The sequence below is a fragment of the Myotis daubentonii genome, chromosome 2, assembly GCF_963259705.1.
Source record: "Myotis daubentonii chromosome 2, mMyoDau2.1, whole genome shotgun sequence".
In the NCBI taxonomy this organism is placed as follows: Eukaryota; Metazoa; Chordata; class Mammalia; order Chiroptera; family Vespertilionidae; genus Myotis; species Myotis daubentonii.
Window position 1 is genome coordinate 160,377,122 of NC_081841.1, and position 22,099 is coordinate 160,399,220.

Here is a 22,099-nt window from a genome sequence, read left to right on the forward strand (position 1 = left end):
ACATGAATTTCGTGCTCCAGGCCTCTGGTATTTAATAATACTGTATTGTGAATTTGAAAGTTGTTAAGAATACATCTTAACAGTTGTCATCACAAGAAAAAGATTATAAGTATATGTGGTGATGAATGTTACATATACTTTTGTGATGATCATTTCACAATAATTATATACAAATATCCACCTAACCATGTACACCTGAAAGTAATATAAAGCAATATAATGCCCTCCCCTGCCAGCCTGACTGCCCCCAACTGCCCTCCCCTGCCAACCTGATCACCCCTAACTGCTCTCCCCTGACAGCCTACTGCCCCTAACCACCTCTGCCTCGGCCCCGCCACCATTGCTTTGTCCCTAAAGACGTCCGGAAGGTCTCCCAGTATAATTAGCATTACTCTTTTATTAGTATAGATATGTCAATTATATCCCAACAAAAATACAAGAAAAACTGAAGAAAGCATGATTGTGATAAAAACGAATGAAAGCATGATTACTATGAAAAAATACATGAATGAATTCTGGCCAACTCCTGATCACTACCAATTCCAACATGTTTATAGAAGTTTATATTAAAGATTACTCCGCTTAACTACCTACAAGAAATGAAATAACATGTAAAAAATAGCACATGATCACTATAATATAAGCTACAACTTTTGAAACTTTCTTTTTCTTAAACTAAGCAGCATTTGTACCATCCTGCCACCTGACAGTACAAACAATTATCTGGGAGTAACTGATATGAGCATGTACTTCCATTGGCTATTTCTTGTATTTTTTTGTTTGTGTTTTTTGCCTAGAGATTCTGATCATATGATTTTATGACTTTAAAATACAAGATTTTTCAATGAAGTCAATTACCATGGATTGGAGGTGGAGGAGAGGAATCACATGCAGTAATGTTGACCCTTGCACTTCCGTAAACCTTTCTAAGACGTTTTGGAAGTTCCAAATCCTACTCAATGTTGCTTAAGGAAATGCTTTGTTTGGGCTGTTTTTAGAGAAAACAGTCAATAACTATGCTTGTTCCTTTGAATTCAGCTGCTCCAGCTGCTTACTTAATGACACTGAAATTAGGAAGCTTTGTTCTAATGGTGGCCACACAGAAGCTCCTTTGGTATACTTATAGCTGCCAAACAAAATCCTTTAAAAGACATACACCAATGCATACACATTCAAAGAATAACTTATTTACAAAGTGAAAAGGCCCAAATAAAAAGTTCAAACATTGAGGGTTGAGGAATGAACCTCACTAGCTAAACTTTAATTACTTCATTTATAAGGTAAAAGCACAATGGGACATGTTTTGGCTGGTTAATAGTATTCACTACTGCATATATAAATTCTAATTAGTATTATTCACTATTGCATTATATAAATTTAATAATGCCAATAGTGGCATCAGAGACACAACCAGAAGGAATGCCTTATTAATAAACCTTGCAGTCTTTCTTTCTTCCCCCATTTTGTATTTCCACTAGAAGCACCACAGCAAGATACAAAATCCACCAACACATACCCGCTTATTCTTATTCAGAAGATATTTTCTTCATACTGAGGAGCTGGAAAATAAAAAATAAATAAATAAATAAATAAATAAATAAATAAATAACACAAACACACACACACTGATTAAACATTAAAAACGCTTCTTCTGCTACTTTTTCTCACTCTTAAATATGTGTATGAGCACATGCACAGGCACATCCATGAACATTTTGCTACTACTTGTAAGCACTTTTTTTTCCTTTGATAAGTCAAGTCAACTTTGAAATACCCAAGCAACTTGAAGCACAGGAGAGATGATCAACCCAGCGCAAATTTATAAACAAGTATAGCATCACACCATTCCTCCTCCTTTCTGCTCCCAGAGAAGGAAGTGCACAGTGGAGCTGAGTAGAAGGCTGGGATCTACCCATCAAGTCAGAATGCACAGGTCCTCTTTGGACAGCCTTCTCTGACTTACAAGTTAGGGTGTCCCCTGTCTCTGTCATCTAACTTAACAGTGAATTTACTCAAAACTCAGTTGTTGGGGGGACCCAGGTAAGTTTGTGACACGTGGAAAAGTGAGGACTGAGTGCTGACCAACTTGATCCTGCTGAGTTAAGCCCGACTAGATTTGGGTGTCCCTCAGTATAAAAGGGGAAGGAAACAAACAATAAGGAAATGACAGGTAGTGCTTGAAATATTCCTGGATATAAAAAAGACATGATTTCTATAAAGGATTTGAGGCGTAGCACAGCAGTATGCCAAAAGGGCTCAGCTGTGATTTTATTCGATTCAACAAATATTTATTATGCATCTTTTGCCAACTCAAATGTAAGAACTCCAAATTTTATTTATATCCTCAGGGTATAAAACAGTGCTGGAACAGACATTGGGCACTTAATAAATGTCGAAGGAAGGAAAGAAAGAAAAGAAAGGAAAGGAAGGAGCTTCTATAGAGCAGGTATTTGCTAGCTACTGGCATCTGGGTCCCATGCCAGATTAAATTAAATTACATTGCAGAATTTTTTAAAATTTATTTTAAAGAAAGAGGAAGGGAGAGGGAGAGAGATAGCAACATCAATGATGAGAGAGAATCACTGACCAGCTGCCTCCTGCACACCCCCTACCCGGATCAAGCCCCCAACCGGGCCATGTGCCTTCATAGGTCTACACTCAACCACTGAGCCATGCTGGCTGGGCATGTACTAATATTGTTAAATACTCATGTGATTATAATCTGCATCAAATAATAAGAACCACTGCTCAATAAGTGATAATTTTTCTACCCAGGATCCGTGTGAACTTGATAAGCTAAAACAGTTATCTAGCCTACATTTAATAACCACACATGTGTTTATGGCCCTTACAATAATATTGAAAACTCATCTGTTTAAGCAAACATCATCCATTTCACTTTTCTGACCAACAACTTTTAAAAATAAAAATGAAGAAAACTAAGACACTGATATACAACAACAATTAAAAAAAAGAGAGAGAGAGAGAAAGAAAAGAAAAAGGATTTTACATTTAGTAAAGTTTTCCAGCTCAGCACACTGGGCACAAAATGTCTCTAAATAGCTGAGAAGTAATTACAGTATAATTAAAGGTTTTTTAAACACATGATTCTGACATTAATTTGAAGATTAATTATTTTGTTATAATCACACATACTTTTTTTTTTTTTAAGCAGCTCTTTTTGTAGCATCCAAAAACTGCAAACAATCCGGATGTCTTTGACTACCTCTACTTTTAAAAATAGGTTTCCTTATGTTATAAAATTGTGATGATCACTACACAAGCCTGTGAATGTACTAAAAAGCACTGAATTGCATACTCTAAATGGGTGAATAGTATAGTGTGTGAATTATGTCTTGAATTATATTATATATTTTATATATAAAAGAATGTTGCCCTAGCTGGTTTGGCTCACTGGATAGAGCATCAGCCTGCAGACTGAAGAGTCCCAGGTTTGGTTCCCATCAAGCGCACATGCTCGGGTAGCAAGCTGGATCCCCAGTGGGAGGTATGCAGGAGGCAGTTGATCAGTGAGTCTCTCTCACTATTGATGTTTCTCTCTTCCTCTCCCTTCCTCTCTGAAATCAATAAAAAATAGTTTTTAAAAAAGAATGTTTAAGTATAGTTTTAAAATACTTTATAAATGACTTTTTTCATAATTATACATGGACTACTATATTCCACAAAATACTCATGTAAATAATTTTTAGTGCTAAATCTCATTTTCTTTTTCACATCCTCCTAAAATCCAGAGTGCTTTCAATACTAACAGAATTTGGGCTTCAACAGCTTTTTAAAATCACAGCCTAGAGCAAAAATTTGAAACTATAAAAATTAATGTTAAAATACTTAAATGAATGATATCATAATTGGGGAGCAGGGGATGAAATGTGATTATCAGTGAATCACCAAGTGTGATGTAGTAAAAATGAAATAGGCCTGATAATCAGAATTCCTAGATCTGACCAATTACTCAAAATTTCAATAAAAATTATAAATCAGAAGCTCACTATAAGAATGAAGCAGAGCTTAAAAAAACATTTGAAATGGTTTGGTGCTTGAAAAACAATAGAGTTGAAACTATTTTGGCTTTGTTACAAAGGGGGACAGAGTTCAGAGAGAAACTATGACTTTCTCCAAGAATCTCTAAAATGTTCTCTACCCACTTTTCCCTGTAGCATCACTTAAACTGTTTACATGTTTCTTGTCTCTGTATTTTCTCATCTATAGAAGAGAGAGAGATTTTTTTTTTGTCTTTTTTAAGAAGTTACTGAACTACAAATTAAGTCCTTTAATTTATTCTGAAAAATAAGGGCAGCTGAGGAAACAAACTGGTGGCTGGCTAACTTCTTCTGCCTTTGGGACTTAGCAAGATACCGTGTGTTTTTATAATATTGCAATTATATACTGCAAGTGGGTTTTGTTTGTTCATTTGTTTTGCAGTTTCCTGACAAGAGTCCTGCTAGCCAGGAGAAAGGGTAAGAGCTAAAGGAGCATTGCTGAGGGCCATGGAGTTTGGACAACTACAAGGGCAGACTGACATTGTCATTCTTATCAGCATGGGTCCATATTTCCAGTAAAGGGGCAAATGCAAAATCCCATGCACAGAATTGTAACTTTTTATAGTAATTAAATGTTTTTCAGAAATCCCATCACAGTGAAGCTCTGCAAAGTAATCGATCCCATTTCAAAAAAATAGTCACACTTTTCTCCAAAGCGTGTAACTATTACCTCCCAAAGATAAAAACCATAATTAAAAATGCCTTGTATTTAGAAAGAGAAGACACGGGCATATGTAAATGTTTCTCCAAACCTTTTCAAGCATTATTTAAAACTGTTATAAGGCACAATTATAAATGGTTGTGAATTTAATATCATTATTTAATTAAATCTTAACTCTTTTGTAAAAGGAATAATATTTCCTTGTGTTAAAATTTCCCTCATTGTGTGATGATACGGAAATATATATATAACCACACATGTATGAGCTGCTCAAGTGTAATTAATGACACACTTTTATTCGCTATTATTGTGTGGAAAACATTCTGACACAAAATAAATGAAGCATAATCATTCAGAGTAACGATTTGAATGTACTGATTAATGACACCAAATAGCTTTGCTCTTCTTTAGTTAAATTAAAACATTTACAGTCTGGAAACGGTAAGGGCACCCCTAAATGAATGTTTTCTAGGTAATTGTTTTCCCTTACAGAAATCACCTACCTTACTGTCACTGAAAATAAGTTCCCATCAATTATAAAATGTACCATTACTTTATGTGCAAGAAACAAAAACTGTCAATTAAATTATTACACAATGCTAAGTTGCCTTCAGACATGTTCAAAAAGTGTTTGAAGAGGAGAGGATATGCATCTAGACTCGATGATACATGGCATTCTACTCCAAGGACACTTCATAAATGTTAATTAAATACTTTTTAAATGTTGCACAAAATTTTCATTTGAAATAAGCCTGGCAAAAAGAAACACTATATGATTTCACTTTTATGATACACAGATACAGAATGATTTCATGTATGAGATATCTAGAGTAGTCAAATTTATGAGCAGAAAGTAGAATCATAGTTGCCAGGAGCTGGGAGGAGGAGGAAATAGAGAATTATTGTCTGATGGGTATAGAGTTTCAGTTTTGCAAAATGGAAAAAATTCTGGAGATAGATGGTGGTAATGGTTACACAAAATCTGAATGTACTTAATGCCACTGAACTGTACAATTAAACTGGTTTAAGATGGTAAATTTTATGTTATGTATATTTTATCACAATTAAAAATGATGAGAGAACCAAGATGGCGGCATAGGTTAACGCCCGAGTTTGCTGCTTTGAACAACTACTTCAAAAGTGAAACCAAAAAACGGAAGGGACATCACCCAGAACCACAGGGGCGCTGGCTGAGTGGAAGTCCTACAACTAGGAGGAAAGAGAAACGCATACGGACACTCAGAGGAGGCCCAGTGCTGAAGTCAAATTCTGAGGTGCGGAGTGTGCAGAGCGGGCTGGCGGTGGAGGGCGCGGTTGTTGTTTTCAATTGGGAGGGAGTCGCAGACTCTGAGCTCCAGATCCGGGCGAGTCTCTAGGGACCCAGACTCAAACGGGAGAAGCGGGACTGTCTGGCTTCGGTCAGAGCGAGTGCAGCTTTCTCTCCGAGCTTTGCAGCGGGTGCTGGGACTCAGAGAGGCAGAGCCCCTTGGGACAGGACTGAGAGCCCCATAACTGCTCTCTCCGGCCCACCCTGTTGATCCTGTTCGACCCGCCCTGCCCAAGCCCTGCACAGAGGCATTTGCTGGATAGCCTCAGGCAAAGGCTAGATTAGCACCTCCCTAGAGGACAGAAGTTCTCTCACTGCTGACACAGCTGAATCTCATAGCCACTTGGCCTGGAGGTCAAACCCTCCCTGGAATTAGCTACAACAATCAAGATTTATCTATAAGACTGCGAACAAAGACCACTAGGGGGTGCACCAAGGAAGCATAACAAAATGCGGAGACAAAGAAACAGGACAAAATTGTCAATGGAAGAAATAGAGTTCAGAACCACACTTTTAAGGTCTCTCAAGAACTGTTTAGAAGCTGCCGATAAACTTAATGAGATCTACACGAAAACTAATAAGACCCTCGATCTTATATTGGGGAACCAACTAGAAATTAAGCACACACGGACTGAAATAACGAATATTATACAGACGCCCGACAGCAGACCAGAGGAGCGCAAGAATCAAGTCAATGATTTGAAATGCGAGGAAGCAAAAAACATCCAACCGGAAAAGCAAAATGAAAAAAGAATCCAAAAATGCGAGGATAGTGTAAGGAGCCTCTGGGACAGCTTCAAGCGTACCAACATCAGAATTATAGGGGTGCCAGAAGATGAGAGAGAGCAAGATATTGAAAACCTATTTGAAGAAATCATGACAGAAAACTTCCCCCACCTGGTGAAAGAAATGGACTTACAGGTCCAAGAAGCGCGGAGAACCCCAAACAAAAGGAATCCAAAGAGGACCACACCAAGACACATCATAATTAAAATGCCAAGAGCAAAAGATAAAGAGAGAATCTTAAAAACAGCAAGAGAAAGAAACTCAGTTACCTACAAGGGCATACCCATACGACTGTCAGCTGATTTCTCAACAGAAACTTTGCAGGCCAGAAGGGAGTGGCAAGAAATATTCAAAGTGATGAATACCAAGAACCTACAACCAAGATTACTTTATCCAGCAAAGCTATCATTCAGAATTGAAGGTCAGATAAAGAGCTTCACAGATAAGGAAAAGCTAAAGGAGTTCATCACCACCAAACCAGGATTATATGAAATGCTGAAAGGTATCCTTTAAGAAGAGGAAGAGGAAGAAAAAGGTAAAGATACAAATTATGAACAACAAATATGCATCTATCAACAAGTGAATCTAAGAATCAAGTGAATAAATAATCTGATGAACAGAATGAACTGTTGATTATAATAGAATCAGGGACATAGAAAGGGAATGGACTGACTATTCTTGGGGGGGAAAGGGGTGTGGGAGATGTGGGAAGAGACTGGACAAAAATCGTGCACCTATGGATGAGGACAGTGGGTGGGGAGTGAGGGCGGAGGGTGGGGCGGGAACTGGGAGGAGGGGAGTTATGGGGGGGGAAAAAAGGAACAAATGTAATAATCTGAACAATAAAGATTTAATTTAAAAAATTAAAAAATAAATAAATAAATATATTATAATATATTTCAAAATATGTATGCCATGCAGTGAAATCCAAAAAAAAAAAAAAAAAAAAGAATAATGGTAAACAGTCCAATTGATTTCATTTCCACTAGCATTTCTTGAACCCAGTTGTCATGTACAAAATTTTGTACCTGTTCTCTAGGATAGAGAGATACACAAATCCAAGTCCAAGATGAGTTTTAAGTAACTCAGACCATAGTTTATTTTCAAAAGTGTGTGTGTTCAGTGTTGAAGAATGATGTTCAACCACAGGAACTTGTTATGTTTAATGCTAAAAAACAGTTGAATAATGGTAATTTCAAGTTTCAGCCTGACATATATATATCTCCTAACATTAAAAAAACAAATGAAATAACTATGATAAAGAAGTCTAGGCAAATTGTCTCTAGGAGTATAGAAATTAAAATGCAAAAAAGAATTCATTTGCTGTGACTTTGGAAAGCAGGACAGCTTCTTGGAGCAGATGGCATATGAACTAGGAATGAGGTTTTGAGAGTTGAAATAGAAGAGGGAATATAGTGGGGAGGAAGTAGCAGATGGGAATTTTAGGGGAAAAGCAAGAACATAAGCACAGGATCATAAAGTGTAACAATAATTCAAATGACAAAATCATTTATTTTAATGTCATAGAACAAGTATGTGAAGTTCATTATTAAAAATAAATTTAAATTCAATTCACTTGGTGCATTCGATGTTATGTCCCATAATCCAATAAAAATTTAGGATAATAAAACAAATATAAACAAATATAAATGTCTGATAAACAACAAAAGGAAAATAAAGAGAGGCAAGTCAACCATTCCCTACGAACATTCTCAAGTTTGCAGAAGTCTCAATATAAAATAATGCCCTGAAACCTCCTCACTCTGCTACAGATGTATGAAGGGAAACTGCATTAGATGATTCTGTTCTGCTCAGTGACAGGCAATCGATTTCCTCTTGACTCCTGTCCTTATGGACACCTCTTTCCCAAATATCAGGGCTTTAGAAAAGCCTCCTTGGACTTAAAGGTCAAGTGCTTCTCACCACTCCACTTACAAATGACTACAACTAACCATTATAAAGCTACCATGGTATTGGCAAAATTTAATGATCACTCGAACTTATTGGGTGTTTTGTAGGACTGCTGGCTTCTGCATGGTTATGAAGATAGTAATGAATTCCTACTCCACTACTCCATTAAACCTATTATCCTTAGCCACAATAATAGTGTTCCTTTTAAGCTTTGGGACAGTATTTAAATAGATGTGTTAGGAAACAATAAAGCCCCCAAGAATATTGTACGTGTTTTCCAAATTTACAGTGCGTAGGAAACACCAGGGGAATTTTACCACTCCATCAAACAATCAAACACTCCGAGCCAGCGACACAGAGTCCAAGAAAACAGGGGACAGGGATTTTTTCTCCTTATTGTAGAGTCAGTGAGCTCATAAAAATACTAATCAAAGGACACATGAAAAGACTTTTCATTATTGTTCAGCAGGGAGCTTTTCTTTAAGAAAAATATTAAATGCTGTGCTAGTTATGCATATAGCATACACTACATACCTTTGCCTGTTAAAGAGGCAAGATGAGGGGCAAAACGGAATTAGGGAACTAGTGAAGGGGGAATGACACATATATGGAGAGAAAAACACAAAACACCTCAGAAGAAAGAAATACAAAAACACCTACAATCAAACCTACATGAACACAGCACAGCCCTCTAACTGTTCAATCTCCCCAACCATTTCTAATAAAGACTGATATAAATGTCTGTCGTGTTTTCATTTATATACATAAAGAAAGACTTTTACATATATAAATGAAAATGTAAAAGGAATATACCACTGCCTTCTCATTCCACCTAAAAATCATTGTCAGGGTCCTGTAACCATCTTAGCATCTGGGTAGCCAGCTGGGTAAATGCTTTGGAGACCCTCAGGACTCAGGTGTTATAGTCCCTACAAATAGTAACATGGGAAAGGGAATTTGTATAGAGAACATGTAGGTAGGCAAAGTCGTATGCCCAGCTGGGATTCTTTACTGCCAAATTTGAATTCACATTGAATTCTAGAAACATGTTATCATTCATGTCCAGGCAACATTAAACAAATGGGTGACTGTGTACCATAAAACTTTATTTATAAAAACAGGCTGTAGGCCACAGTTTGCCAATGTCTGGCACTGCTTGCATAACTCTTGAAAATTATTTTCCTGGTAACACTCTCACATTCCTCTTTGAGGGGATTATGAGCCCTATCAGGTATTATATCATGTGGGTACAATAGCAGGCAACATAGACCACCCCTACTACCAATAGCATTTCTTGAGCACTTTCTATATACGCAATTAGATTACATATAAGTCACCACACTTCTTCAGTGTAGCTACTATTATTATCAACCTTATTTCAAGATATAAATATCAAAGCAGCCATAAATGGTTGTGATTTGAATTCTTACCTGCTATTTACTTGCTAGTGGGCTTCTAACTTCAGAGTTTACTACAATCAATGGGGAGCTTGCAAAAGTGCTAATTCCTGGGCCCATCATCAAAAGTTCTGATTTAGTCATCAGAGATTAGCCCCTGGACTCTGCATTTTAACCAGACTTCTGATAAATCTGGTGCAAATTGTTAGTGGAACAAGCATTGAAAAATGCTACAGAACCATTCATTTTCCAAGCAAAAAGCCAAGTATCTATATTGAAATAGGGATTGCTGATGCTTGCTGAAACCATGATTTAGCAATGATTATCCTCAATGAGGATAAAATTTCAGGGTAGTTTTACTTTCAGCCTGGTTTCCATTTTATGCATTGAAATCTATGAAAAAGACTGAGCTACTAATACTTTGTGTAAATGTAAACGTACTTTCAATTTTAAAAATCATTTTTTTGGTGGTTTTTGTTTTGTTTTGTTTTGAATTCTTTATTGTTGAAAGTATTATACCACCCCATTTCCCCCACTGTCCTCTCCCAGCCTGCTCCCCCTGCTCCCCCAGCCCCAGCCTTCACCCCCCTCTTGTCTGTGTCCATTAGTTATGCTTACATGCATACAAGTTCTTTGATTGCTCTCTTACCCTCTCAACACCCCCACCAACCATCCCCTGCCTTCCCTCTGAGGTTTGACAATCTATTCAGTGATTCTTAAGTCTCTGGATCTATTTTTGTTCATCAATTTATGTTGTTCATTATATTCCACAAATGAGTGAGATCATGTGATACGTATCCTTCTCTGACTGGCGTATTTCACTTAGCATAATGCTCTCCAGGCCCATCCATGCTGCTATAAATGGTAAGAGTTGTTTCTTTCTTACAACAGCATAGTGTTCCATTGTGTAGATGTACCACAGCTTTTTTATCCAATCATCTGCTGATGGGCACTTAGGCTGTTTCCAAATCTTAGCTATTGTAAATTGCATTTCTATGAACATAAGGGTGCATATGTTCTTTATGATTGGTGTTTCTTATTTCTTGGGATATATTCCTAGAAGTGGGATTACTGGTTCAAATGGGAATTTCATTTTTAATTTTTGGAGGAAATACCATACTGTTTTCCACAGAGGCTGCACCAGTCTGCATTCTCACCAGCAGTGTACGAGGGTTCCCTTTTCTCCACATCCTCATGAGCTGAGCACCTGTCATTTATTGATTTGTTGATGATAGCCATTCTGACTGGTGTGAGGTGGTACCTCATTGTTTTGATTTGCATCTCTTGGATAATTAGTGATTTTGAGCATTTTTTTAAATATGCTTCTTGGCCTTCTGTAAGTCCGCTTTCGAGAAGTGTCTATGTAGGTCCTTTTCCCATTTTTTATTGGATTGTTTATCTTTCTTTTGTTAAGTTGAATGAGAAGAAATAAAACTGTCATTATTCACTGATGACATGCTATTATACATAGAAAACCCTAAAGACTCCATCAAAAAACTGCTTGATTTAATAAATGAATTTGGCAATGTAGCAGGATACAAAATTAACACCCAGAAATCTATGGCATTTCTATACACCAATAATGAACTCACAGAAAGAGAAACTAAAAAAAAATCAATCCCATTTACCATTGCCACAAAAAAATTAAGATACCTAGGAATAAACTTAAATAAGGAGGTAAAAGACCTATACATGGAAAACTACAGGACACTGGAAAAAGAGATAGAGGAAGACATAAACAGATGGAAGAACATACCATGTTCATGGATTGGTAGAACCAACATCATTAAAATGTCCATACTACCCAAAGCAATCTATAGATTCAATGCACTCCCCATTAAAATACCAACGGCATATTTCACAGACCTAGAACGAACTTTCAAAAAATTCATCTGTAATATAAAAATAAGCCAAATAGCCGAAACCGGTTTGGCTCAGTGGATAGAGCGTCAGCCTGCAGACTGAAAGGTCCCAGGTTCGATTCCAGTCAAGGGCATGTACCTGGGTTGCGGGCACATCCCCAGTAGGAGATGTGCAGGAGACAGCTGATTGATGTTTCTCTCTCTCATTGATGTTTCTAACTATCTCTCTGCCTTCCTCTCTGTAAAAAAATCAATAAAATATATTTAAAATAAATAAATAAATAACCCAAATAGCTGCAGCAATACTAAAAAAGAAGAACAAAGTAGGTGAGGTCTCAATACCAGATATCAAGCTGTATTATAAAGCCACTGTTCTTAAAACAGCCCGGTACTGGCACAAGAACAGACATATAGACCAATGGAATAGAATAGAGAACCCAGAAATCGATCCAAATCACTATACTCAATTAATATTCGACAAAGGAAGCATTAACGTACAATGGAGTCAAGACAGTCTCTTCAATAAACGGTGTTGGGAAAACTGGAGATAGATGCAAAAAAAAAAAATAAAATAAAATTAGACCACCAACTTACACCATACACAAAAATAAACCCAAAATAGATAAAGGACTTGAACATAAGATGGGAAACCACAAAAATCCTAGAAAAAGTCATAGGCAGCAAAATATCAGATATACTAGTAGCTTGTAGCAATATATTTACCGACACATCTTCTAGGACAATGGAAACTAAGGAGAAAATAAACAAATGGGACTACATCAAAATAAAAAGCTTCTGCATAGCTAAAGAAACCATCAACAAAAACACAAGAAAGCCCACTTCATGGAAGAACATATATTTGCCAGTGTGACATCTGATAAGGATTTAATCTGTTTTTTGTTTTTAATTATTTGCTCAAGAAACCACTGATATTTTAAACATGGGGGAAGAGTGATGATCACCTGTGAGCCTTTTTGTTTTAATGATGTAAATCTATTCTACCTCCTTGTTTGTATTTTCCAATACATATACTGTTTAGAACATTTTACTTGCATGCAACTGAGGATGCTAGAGAAGAACGATGATGCTGTTTGGCAATAATTTCACTTGGAGTTTATTCTGACAATACAACTTGTTGAATAGGAGTAGAAAGCATGGCCCAAGACAAGTTTGGACACAAAGCAGCAGCTATGTGAATTCTGCCATCAAAAGCACATGGAACCAGAAGTGCACACAATGTAAATGTTGACACGAGTCCTTTGTCTGAAGTTATCTAGGTCACAGAGGAAACAGTAGAATGGTTTCAATATAAAAATCTTTCTCACTTCTCAAAGCAGCTGATGCCCCTGGGCCCTAAGAACAGAGCCTCAGGCTCCTTCCCTGAGTCTAGAATCCTCTGAGTAGCAATATCACAATGGCAGAGTGGGTGCAGACACAAGGCATGGAGCAGGGAATAAACATTTGTGCAAAATGTACTCCCTGTTCGCAGAGTTTATAAACGGATAGAAGTCAGATGTGTGCCAGCTCCTAGTCATGTCATTCAAGTTCCTGAAGCTTAGAGGGTTTTTATTTGTAAACTAGAGGCCTGGTGCATGGTTTCAGGCACACTGAAAGGAAATTAATTAGAAAGTGGCCAGAGGGGCGGGACTGGGTGAGATGGTCCGCACATGCCCTGGAGTCAATCTCCTGTGGTCCCTCCCCAGCCAGCCGCACCTGGGGTGGTGCTGGAGCTCCAAGGGCATCTGCGGAGTGAGTGGGGTCCCTCTGGCAGGTGGGGTCCCTCGGCCTGGCCTGCGGAGATCGGCCAAAACCAGCAGTCCGACATCCCCTGAGGGGTCTCCGAGTGCGAGAGTGCACTCTGCAAAGTTGCTGTTGCTCTGTTGCTCGGCAGCTCCTGCGTTGAGCGTCTGCCCCCGGTGGTCAGTGTCCGTTCGGCTGGTAGGCCAGTCACTTAGACTTTTATATATATATATAAATTAAAGATAGTAAATTCTTTAGTTGTTAGCATCAAATGAGAGTCTCCATAAAGTATAAGGTACTAATCTATACTAAACTGGTGTTTCTCAGAGCATTGTGCAGAGGAATCCTGAATTGGGCAATCAATGAAGCCCCACTGAGTGCACAAATAGTTAATGAGCAGCAAAGAAAGAACTGCTAGTTAGTGCACCAGGCGTGTTCTTAACAAGAAGAAGACTAATGAGGGCATGATCCAGGGCAGTTTTACCTATATATTCCTAAACTTAGAAATTTCACAGACTGGGACAAAAATATGGTGTGTGTCTCTCTCTCTCTCTCTCTCTCTCTCTCTCTCTCTCTCTCTCTCTCTCTCTCTCCCTCTCTCTCTCTCTCTCAATCTTAAAGGGCAAGAGTCTGCTAAAAACTCCATAAAAGCATAAATACCATTCTTCAGAGGCAATGAATCTACCATAGAAACAACTGTGCTGGTGACAGTGTTGCCTGGGCTATTTTTCTACTCTAGTATACCAAAGAACAAAAAGAAAAAGACTCATGCCATTCAGAAATCAAAATATGGTCATTAGGTGATACTTTTATGGACATAATCCTATATAATAAAAGCCTAATATGCTAAGTGTCCGGTCAGCTGGTTGGCCGTTCAACCAATCAAAGTGTATTATGCTAATTATATGCTAAGGCCGCTGAACCACTTGCTATGACATGCACTAACCACCAGAGGGCAGACGGTCAACTGGTCGACCAGTCGCTATGACGTGCACTGACCACCAGGGGAAAGACACTCCAAATGGTAGGTTAGCTTGCTGTGGGGTCTGGCCGATGGGGACTGAGCGAGATGGGCCAGACACGCCCTGATGCCCTCCTGCGGTCCCTCCCTGGCTGGCCAACCTCCTGCGTCTTTCCCCGGCCCAAATCATGCACCAGTGGGGTCCCTCGGCCAGACTGCGCCTCTCACAATCTGGGGCCCCTCGGGGGATGTTGGAGAGCCAGTTTCAGCCTGATTCCGCAGGCCAGGCTGAGGGACCCCCCACTAATGCACAAATTTGTGCACTGAGCCTCTGGTTTTATTTATAATAAGGAAATATGGCTGGGATTCTCAACACTTAAGTTACTATATTTCTAATGTTACAATATAGATCTGCAACTTTAAGATCTTTCAATGTTTGAATTTGTTTATCTAACAAATTAAGACCATATTAATTCTACCATTTTTAACAAGGCTTTGATGATGACCACATTAGATAACAAATGAGAAAGCACTCTGAACTGTTAAAATCACTCACAAGGAATTATGATTAAATATACAAACTTCAATTGTACCCATATGGGGATATTACAAGACAATAGGTTTTAATTTTTTGGACTGGATTGTAAACAACTTACTCTGCTGTAAGCTCTTGAAAAATAAGAAAACTTTGCAACAAATTATTCTACTAACCCTAGTGGAACTGTGCAATTATCATTTGTAAAATTGCCCTGTTCTAATCATCAAAGAAAGTAATAAAACACTAAATACAAATCCGAGTTTAATCTCCATAAAATTCATATTATTCATACTTTAATATAGTCATTGCTTTTCAGGTAAATAATGGGGTAAATGAATCTTATAAATACAGAGAGTCAGGAAACACTCTCACCAAAAAAAATAAAATAAAAAGGTGGAGAGCAGAAAACAAAACAGGTTCATGAATACAAAAAATTCTTTCATTCCATTGGAAAAAAAATAGGTGTTACTGTGGCCTCTTTCCAATCCTAAAAAAAAATCTTCGAAATATGGTGGTAGGTTGTTAATTCACATGCCATTGTTTTTAATATGTGTGTACTTAGATAAGTCCATAAAGAAATATTACATTAGTCACTGATAACATGTTGAAAATTTCAATTAATCTAAACATCTAGGAATTAAAAATGAATTACTTGGAGCCAAGCATCAACAACTATAACCAGATAGCTCTTATGAAGAGAGATAAAAACCCTTAAAACAATACCAGTGAACCAAAACTAGCAAAATATAAAAACAATTACATATCATGACCACATGGGATTTGTCCCAGGTATGCAAGGATGGTTTAATATCTGAAAATCAATTAACTAAATACAGTGGGGCCTTGACTTACAAGTGTCCCATCTAACGAGTTTTTCGAGATACGAGCCATCTCTCGGCCGATTTTTTGCTTTGAGTTGCAAGCTAAATTCAGGTTACGAGCCAGCTTCAGATACCCCACTGCTAGTTGGCGCAGCGAACGTCACAGTGAACGCCACAACATCAGCCCAGCATCACATGTCTCACTCGTTCACTTTTTGACATACGAGTAATTTGAGTTACGAGCTCCGTCATGGAACAAATTAAACTCGTAAGTCAAGTCCCCACTGTAGACTAAATAACTAAAAATAATAGACAAAAAAAACACAAAAAAAAAACATAATCATATCAATAGGTGCAGTAAAAACATTTGAAATATTCCAAATCATTTTCACAATAAAATCATTCAACAAAGTAGGAATAGAAGGAAACTTATTTAACATAATAAAGAACATCAACAAAATAAAAATTACATGATTCTTAATGGTTAAAGACTAGAACCTTTAGCTCTGGGATCAGGAAGAAGATAGTAAGAATGTCTGCTTTCACCACTTCTCTTCAACTTTGTACTAAAAGTTCTAGCCAGGGCAATTAGGCAAGAAAAATGAATAAAAGCCATTCAGATTGGAATGAAAGAAGTAAAACTAATTCTATTCACAAATGACATAACCCTGTAGATAGAAATTCCTAAGGAATTCATTTTAAAAATTAGAATAAATTAGCTCAGCAGGGTTGCAGGATATAAGATCAATACATAAAAATCAACTATATTTCTATATTTCTATATACTTGTATGAACAATCCAAAAATAAAATAAAACAATTCTACCTAAAGTTGATACAGTGGTACTGTATTGCATATTTGAAAGTTGCTAAGAGAGTAAATCTTAAAAGTTCTTATCACAAGAAAAAAATTGTAACTATGTATAGTGATAAATGTTAACTAGACTTACTATGGTGATCATTTCCCAGTACATACAAATACTGAATCATTATGTTGTACATCTGAAACTAGCATGTTATATGTAAATTATATCTCAATAAGAAAGAAAACAATTCTATTTACAATAATATCAAAAATAATAAAATAGCCCAACTGGTGCTGCTCAGTGGTTGAATGTCAACCTATGAACCAGGAGGTCATGGTTTGATTCCTGGTCAAGGGCACATGCCTGGGTTGTGGGCTCGATCTCCAATAGAGGATGTGCAGGAGGCAACCAATCAATGATATTCTCTCATCATTGATGTTTCTCTCTTTCTCTTCCTCTTCTCTGAAATCAATAAAAATATATTTTTAAAAATAGTAAAAAAATAAGATATTTAAGAATAAATTTAACAAGAGAAATATAAAATCTATACTCTGAAAACTACAGAACGTTGTTTAACGAAATTAAGGAAGATTTAAATAAATGGGAAACATCACATGGTTATGGAGAATGATGGTGTCTTTGTCACAAGTGGTACTAGAGAAAGAAACACCCCATCTTCTAAGAAAGCTGCCAGAAACCAACTTCTCACACTGCAAGTGGAAAACAAGATACCTTCCTTCTCACTCCTGCACACTTGAGGAGGATCCAGACTGACATAAAAACTGACAGAGATAGAAACTGGATCTGTCCTTGATGATACTCTTGAGATGTTAAATCAAACTAATCCAGAACTTACCTCCCTCTGAACTCTCTATTATCAGGCACTGAAGTTCCTTTTATTGTTTAAAATCAGTTCGAGTTCATTTTCTTTACTCATAATCAAACACATCTTAATTTGGCTAAGTCACATAGTTTGGAATTGCTAGTAAACAGTGGAGCAGAAATATAATCTTGGGAGGAAGTGTTGAAATGGCAATGTTTGAAGAAGGCAAGCTGTGTTTCTCCATAGTGTATTGAATTATGTCTCAAAGCTTCACCCAGAACTTTATGCTCAAAACTTTTTCTAGCTTAAAGATTTTACCTGAGCTCTAGTTCCATAATCACAATGATATGAGCACACATCCACTGAAAGGATCTACTACCAGCTCATATGTGTAATATGGCATTATTGAGCTCAGAACCCAATCCCAAATCAACTCTCCTACAATGTCCCTATGTGAATGGTGTCACCCATTCTCGCAAACACCCACACTAAAACTTGAAATCCTTTCTCTTTCCCTCTCTTTCTACACATCTGTATTTTCAGGAGTCAAAATATTCTTCATAAAATACTCTTAGTTCTACCTATTTCTTGCATTCTAAGGCTTCCTTATTGTAGGGTAGCCCAGAATTTTTACTTTCTACCTAGTGTTCTTGACTCCAGTTTCTTCCCATTAAATCCAATCTGCATGCTGCTCAGATTAAGCTTTTCACATTAATATTTCCACCATGTTGCTGCCATACTCAAAAAGTTCCATTAGACACCTCAGTGAATGCAAAGTAGTGCTCCACAATCTACCACCACCAGCCCAAGTTAAGTAAGTGTCTACTAAAGGTTACACTGGATAGTGGTAGTAATGTTGGTGGTGGTTTCATTTGCTCTAGTAAGATACAAAAAAAGTCACCATGGTCATCTTTAGGATGTTAAATTCTCTTTTTTAGGACAGACTGGGATCGGTATACTCAAAACTTGGAAAAGAAAGTCAATTTCTGGGTTATACACTTATCTCATTAGCACAAAACATTCAGTTATTTTCCTCACTTTCCTCATGCTCATGTTTTTCACTCATCAAAAACAGGTCTGTCCTCTTTCCTCCACCACTCTATGAAGAAATCATACCTAGTATATCCTAGTTCTTAGAATTACTTCCCACTTATTGACCAATTTATTTGACAGGCACATTTATACAAATCTAAAGTCTCCCAGTTCACACGGAGATTCTTTTGTTCCCTTTCAGTTGCCCTTGCTGACATTAATGTCCAAAATAAATGACATGAATAAAAAAATAAAGTACAGAGATCATAATGTAAATAAAGCTGGAGTTCCATTTAATGACAATTTGTAACCTATAAAAAACCATAAATAGTCATTATCACTTGCTTATAAATAAAATGAAGGAATTAGATTAAATTAATTTTTAAACAATATTTCAGCTTTTAAATTCTAATGTTTTCCAAAATACATCATTACATGCAAAAAAGAAAATAAAGTCAAAAATTGAACCTAGTAATTATATACAGTGAGAGGGACTATAATCAATCCATTAAACCTCAGGCCAATTTCTCTAAGTAGGCAAAATAAAGAAAAACATAAACTAATGTAAATGAGCATTATTTTGGTTTAAATAGCAATCCATTATTTAAAGCACTCCAATTTCAACATTAGTTACTAATTATAAGCATATGAAAGTCGTTCCTTCCTTAGAAGGACTAGTTTTCCCCCAATATTTCAGAGCTCACCAGGTGTATTTGTGAAAACAATAAAAATAATAGCTAGGAGAGATTCCATATTTAAGTTACACAAATACATATTCAGGAATTTAAATCAGTGTATTTTATAGATTCAGATGTACATAATCTTATATATTTTAAATACATCTATCTTTTATACACGTATACTATACTGTACTCATAAATTTGTCATAGACACAAATACACGCAAACACAGCTGAAAAAGTTTAAGATCTTGTTCATTCAAATTATCTATACTTTAATCACTAGGCAGATGAGAAAGCAAGGATAGTGGTTTTATTGTGAATAACTATAAAACATAGGTCCTGCAGGTATTGAGAAAACAAGAGCTCCTAGCTTTAAGAAGCATAGGCACCTGGCCTTTGGAGATGAAGTGATCTGAGCACAAGAGGTGTCCATAGCCTCTGCATTTCCTTTACATAGCCCATGGGTTGTCTCCTCTCACCGCCTTGTGCATTTCTAAGGGGAAAGGACTAGACGAGGAATCCCCAGAATGAAGCACAACACCTGACACATAGGAGGGACTCAGGAAATGTGTGTGTTTGTTTTTTCCACAACAAGAAAAGCTCTTAGATCTACTGTTCTATTGATTTGGCTACATTTTGAAAGCGTTTTTGAAGCTACATATTTTCAGCATAAGAAACCTCACATAAGTAATATGTTCTACAATTATTCTTCTCATGGTATGCAGTATTATTTCCTTTCAGTTGCTATATACTTAATCTTTCAGATTTCACAGGAAAACTCAGTTCTAATTTCCATTTATGAGATTTAATCAATAAAGTCAACATTTTATAGACGCTGAACATATACCCGCCAGCATGAAAAGTTCACATTTTTTAAATCTCCAGGTAGAACAAAGATCTGTTCATTTCCTTTTTTTTTTAGATCCATGTCTTCCTTGAGATATGATTGAAAACCCCACATGGGATTTCAGATTAGAAATATCAGGGGTTTATGACAATAACACTAGAATCCTCCAGGAATAAGACCTCCAAGGTGTCTGAACTTTTTTTACAGTGAACACTTTTCAGGACATATTTATTATTCTAATTTTAAAAGCCATGTTTATAAATTGTGTTACATATTTCCAACTCCGTACAAAGAACATACTGAAAACTTAAACTATTCTTAGTGACTTGGAGTTACCATTTTGAACACCGGTTACAGTGCGGAGTGACCTATGCCAAGCCCCGTATCTGATTGCAGAATTGCGCTGGGTGTGTTGGGTTGTGTTCAGGATGGTATTGTGATACCATCAAGGACACACAGTGTCCCCCACATGTAAACAAACCCTGTACCTCTTACACCTTCATGAAATACTCTGTGGATGGTAGTGTTTTCCCCACCCAAATTCCTACCCATCTTCCATCATGTCATGAGTCAAGCTATTCTCTTTTAAAGAGGCTCAAAGTCTACACACATCCTGAGCAGTTCCTTTCAGTTATCCTCATGTGCTGACAAGAGCTCAGAGGTTGTTTCTGGAGGTTCTCTGCTTCCCAGTTTAGTTATAAACTCAGAAAGCCTGCATCTGAATTGGTGATACTGAAAGGTACTGCGTTCAAACAACTCTGAAAGTCTTCCATAAAATAATTCTAACTAAACTCTAAGCCAGTGGTTCTCAATCTTCCTAATGCCGCGACCCTTTAATACAGTTCCTCATGATGTGGTGACCCCCAACCATAAAATTATTTTCATTGCTACTTCATAACTGTAATTTTGCTACTGTTATGAATCGTAATGTAAATATCTGATATGCAGGATGTATTTTTAGGGGTCGCGACCCGCAGGTTGAGAGCTGCTGCCTAAGCTCTTCTTAAATTGTTTATCTTCCTTTGCATCCACTGTCCCTTTCACCAGCATTCAGCATAGTGCTCAGAAAATCAAAAGGTGACTGAGTAGACTACACCCAGCCACAGGGGGAAAAAACAAACAAACAAATAAAAAAACAAAAAACAGAAAAACAACGGGACACCAGATATTACAATCAGAATGAACCTCAATCCAAATTCCACAGAATCGCCTAATATGCAAGATGCACTCTAAATAAAATGTGCTCATTAAAGATTCAATGACTGAACTTGATCTCTTCAGAGAAACTATTTTAAAGGCAGAAACAATGGCCTAGGATTTCCTTCAAGCTTTTTCAATCAATATTTTTAAATCATGTTTCTGTTTCCTAGGAAACTAAGTAGGTTATACCTATAGCAAGAAAACTCTACCAATGTCATTTTTCTTTTATCCTTGGCTCACACATGTGGTTATTGCTTAATAGAAGGAAAAAAAATTACCTTCCATATCATGGATACCGCAATGAAATGAGAAGGAATATCACTTTCTCAACCTGCTTCTCCTCCCATGGTGTGATGGAAGAATAGAGTAACAGCCTGCCCAGCGAGTTAGAAAATGCTGGAAAGCAATTTATGGTCTAGTTCAGTAAGGGCCCCTCACAGTTTGTAGCATTTAGCTTAATTCATTATGTGAAAGGTGAGACAAAAAGAGTTAAAAACCTAGTCTTACTAGAAACATCAGGTTAGACATTTCTGGGTTCAAATTCCAAATCTTTTTCCTTGGCTGAGTTACTTCACTTCTGCCTCACTCTTATAAAAGGGAAAATACATACCTACCTCACATTGTGATAATATGAATTCAGTTAAA

General features: G+C 37.0%; 1 protein-coding gene across 6 annotated transcripts in view; it reads right to left on the reverse strand.

Annotated features, from left to right (window-relative positions):
• KLF12 (KLF transcription factor 12) overlaps window positions 1–22,099 on the reverse strand; it is a 446,001-nt gene that overhangs the window by 373,514 nt on the left and 50,388 nt on the right. For 4 of the 6 annotated variants that reach the window (XM_059684825.1, XM_059684824.1, XM_059684826.1 and 1 more), the window contains one exon: window positions 1,517–1,559. The exons of the other annotated variants lie outside the window; for them this stretch is intronic. The gene's annotated coding sequence lies outside the window, so the exon portion shown is untranslated. The remainder of the gene's footprint in view (window positions 1–1,516; window positions 1,560–22,099) is intronic. 6 annotated transcript variants of the gene reach the window in all.